We start from the raw sequence: 4,145 nt of genomic DNA, 5'->3' as shown, positions 1-4,145 counted from the left end.
CAGGGGAGAGCGCGAACGCAGTCCCCCACTACCACAAATTATGCAGTCGAGTTTCCCACATTTGGGGAAATCGCAGGGGTCAACACATCCGGAGTGCAATGAATAAGCCTCGCCCTGGGAAAACCACCTTCCCAGGTATCTCCCCTGCCGGGTAAGTATTTTTGCAAATAATTTTTGTCCACTGCCCAAATTACTCTGGGATATATTGGGGCATCACACTGACCTGGACAAACCAACAAGGTCTCATGCCCTTACCAAGACTCAATGTACTTATGGTGTTCAACTAAACTGACCATACAAGTTAAATTAGGAAATATAAGTTTTGCAGCAAATAAACATCTCTCCCTTTAGTATCATTCAGAAGTTGAAGCTTTAAAATATGGATGATGTCATCCTTTACCCTGTATACTGACTTACATCGTCCTGTCCAGATCGACTTCATTCATATCTCTAGTTGAAGTCTGATCCCTTTTAAAAACAATTCCTGCATGGAGTAATGCTGACTTTCAGAGCTTCAGAGCTTCAACTCTGAGTCTCTTGAGGTTTCTTTATTCATCTGCTTAGAAACAAAAGCAATATATAAAAATGCGCATTTCTCCAGGTCATTGTGAATCCCAGATAAAATACTGTGTGGGGAACTGTCTATCCCAGAGAGCAGACATAGTTGGCACTTGCTGAAAAGTCAGTTTTGTCCTTCCAGCCCTGGGAGACACCTCTGCAGGCACGCATCCTGCCCTGGGGAGGGCTGGCGTGGATGCTTCCTTCACACTGCCTCTTCATCGCACGCAAGTTATCTGTTTTTGCTTTAATCCTTCTATTATCCTGGTCTCATGCTGGTGCTCACTGGCGGGCATTATTTCTTGGGGCTTGGCTTGCTTTCCTTCTGAGAATCAGGAGTAAATTATGCCTTCTTGAGATGGGATGTATTTCTCCGACTCTGGGGACTCCGTTGCTCCACGCTGCCCTCTGCTGGCCACAGTCAGAGGTGGGGGTGCTCATAACCAGGGACAGGACCCCGAGTTTTGGTTTTCTATTTGTGGGTGGAGAGGGGCTTCCACTCACTGGGGCCGGGTGTGTGTGTGTGTATGTGTGTGTGTGGTCAATCAGTCTTCCTGCTTCCCTCTCCTTTCCTTCGTGCTCTCCATGAGCGCTTAAGCCTCACTCTAGGCATTAGGACGTCCCTGGACTTGTTTTGATTCCCACAGCAACCCGCAGAGGCGTTGTCCCCATTGCACAAATGGGGTGCAGGAGGCTGGGGCTGGTGAGTTCCCTTTCCGTGATGGTGAAGAGTAAATAGGACCTTGGCCCAGGGCCCTTTGTTTGGTTTACGTTCTACTGGTGCTGCCTTGGAATTTTTCATTATTTTTCAACAAGGGGCTCGTATTTCATTTTGCACTGGCTCCTGCAAATTATGTGGTGGGGGCTGCAGTTAGAGCTCAGGCTTTAAATCAGATTCCCCTCTCTGTGAACCCAATGTTACTGACTGAGGCTTCAATGCCTCCTGGCAGGGCTCCTTCTACAATGCGAATCTGTCGTCAGATTAACCCCCAACATGCTCTCCATTACCTCTGGGGGAGAGTTTCCTAGTTCAGGGATTCTCAGCCCTGCCTGAAAATATACCAATGACATTTGAGAAATCCTTTTCTCACCATCACTGCAAGTGCAAATCTCTGAAATTGACTCATTAGTAACTTTTTTTTCTTCTCTGGCTATGGCTTTCATATTATCTATGAAATCGATCAATATATGTATTCAATCAGCAAACGTTTGCTGAGCATCCACTTTGGGCCAGGCTCTGTGCTAGAAACAGAACTTGTGAAGCTGAGTCAGCCCAGAAAAACCAGTGTAGCTTGCTATGCAATTTTGGGAAGAGTAGGCAGCATGGTATGGAATTGGTCTTCATATTTATTCATTTATTTGTTGTTTCCACTTAAACATCGGCAGGAATATTTAAGCCTATTGCACACTTCACAAACAGATAGGGGAAGTGTGAGTCTTCCAACGTCATTCTTCTTTTCAAGATAGGCTTGCTACTGGGGGCCCCTTACCTTACCATATAAATTGATGATTGGCTTTTCCATTTCTGTAAAGAAGGTTGTTGGAGTATTGATTGGGGTTGCATTGAATCCATCAATCGTTTTGGGTAGACTTGATATGTTAACATTTAATCATCCAATACATGAACACGGGATGTCCTTCATTTTTTTAGGTGTTCTTTTATTTCTTTTAGTCATATCTTGTAGCTTTCTATGTATAAGTCTTTTATATCCTTGGTTAGGTTTATTCCTAGATATTTCATTCTTTTAACTGCTATCATAAGTGGATTTTTTTCTTGATTTCTTCTTCAGATTGTTCATTACTGCTTTTTCAATGCCCTGGGGAAGCCATCGACGATTCCTGGAGAGAAAGCTAGCAGACATCGCCATGTACCTTTCCAGCTGAGAGAGAAACCCTAAACATCACTGGCCTTCTTGAACCAAGGTATCTGTCCTTGGATGCTTTAATTGGGACATTTTCATAGTTTTGCCTTAATTTGAACATTTTCACAGCCTTAGAACTGTAAACTTGCAACTTAAAAGTTTTTAACTTTTTTAAAAGTCCCCTTTTAAAAAGCCATTACATTTCAGGTATATCGCATTCCAACAGCTTGCAAACTAGAACACGTGGCATATTACATTTAATGATTTCCTTATGTTGGACTATACTTGAATACCTGGGATGAATCCCACTTGTTCATGATGTGCAACCTTTTGGTGCGCTGTTGTATTTTTGTATCTATTTTCATAAGGGATATTGCTCTGTAGTTTTTTCTTTTGGTATCTTTATCTAGCAAAGCCATAGTAATTAAAACAGCATGGTACTGGCACAAAACAGGCATAGAGACCAATGGAATGTAATTGAGATTTCAGAAATCACCCTCACATTTATGGCCAACTGATTTTTTACAAGGCTTCCAGGTCCAATCAATGGGGAAAGAATAGTCTCCTCAGCAAATGGTGCTGGGAAAAGTGAATGTCCATTGTTCTGGTCTGCTAGCTGCTGGAATGCAACACACCAGAGATGGATTGGCTTTAAATAAAAGGGGATTTATTTTGTTGGTTCTTCAGAGGAAAGGCAGCTCACTTTCCACTGAGGTTCTTTCTTACGTGGAAGGCACAGGATGGTCTCTGCTGGTCTTCTCTCCAGGCCCCTGGGTTCCAACAACTTTCCCTGGGGTGACTTCTTTCTGCATCTCCAAAGGCCTGGGCTGAGCTGCAAGTGCTGAGATGAGGAATGCTGAGCTGCTAGGCTGTGCAACATTGCGCTCTCTCATTTAAGCACCAGCAATTAAGTCAAACGTCACTCATTGCAGCAGATACGCCTCCTAGCCGACTGCAGATGTAATTAGCAACAGATGAGGTTCACGTACCATTGGCTTGTGTCCGCAGCAACAGAACCAGGTATACTCACCTGGTCAAGTTGACAACGGAATCTAACTAACACATCCATGAACAAAAGAATGAAGGAGGATCCCCTACTTCACATCATATACGAAAATCAAATAAAAATTTATCAAAGACTTAAATATAAGAGCCAGAGCTACTAAACCCCTAGAAAAAAACATAGAGAAGTATCTTTTGTAACTTGTGTTAGGAAATGGTTTCCTAGGCTTTATAACCAAAGCAAACAACAACAGAAGAAAATATATATGAATGAGATCTCATCAAAATAAAAAAAATTTGTGCATCAAAGCACTTTATCATAGAAGTAAAAAAGACAACCTGTTCAATGGGAGAAAATATGTGGAAACCACATGTCCCCTAAGTGTTTAATATCCAGAATATACAATACTGCAATAAAAAGAAAAGCAATTCATTTAAAAAATAGCCAAAAGACTTAAAAAGACATTTCTCCAAAGAAGATACACAAATGGCCAAAAAGCACATGAAAAGAATAAAAAATAAATAAATAATGGGGTGGTGGTAGTGGAATAAAGGGTGAAATAATTGGGTTGATTGAAATACCGGTGGTCAAGGAGAGGGAGAGGTGAGGAGTATAGGATGTATGAGTTTTTTCTTTTCTATTTCTTTTTCTGGAGTGATGCAAATATTCTAAAAATGATCATGGTGATGAATATACAACTATGCGAGCCATTGATCATACAC

The 4,145-nt window shown here is 41.8% G+C and overlaps 1 non-coding gene across 1 annotated transcript; it reads right to left on the bottom strand.

Moving 5' to 3' along the window:
* Window positions 1–159, bottom strand: LOC143660495 (U1 spliceosomal RNA). The gene has a single exon (XR_013164091.1). It is a non-coding gene; the product is annotated as a U1 spliceosomal RNA (small nuclear RNA).
* Between the last annotated feature and the right edge of the window lie 3,986 nt (window positions 160–4,145).

Source organism: Tamandua tetradactyla, chromosome 16, assembly GCF_023851605.1.
Source record: "Tamandua tetradactyla isolate mTamTet1 chromosome 16, mTamTet1.pri, whole genome shotgun sequence".
In the NCBI taxonomy this organism is placed as follows: domain Eukaryota; kingdom Metazoa; phylum Chordata; class Mammalia; order Pilosa; family Myrmecophagidae; genus Tamandua; species Tamandua tetradactyla.
Note: the sequence above shows the minus strand (reverse complement) of the source record. Positions and strands in the feature narration are given on the sequence as shown.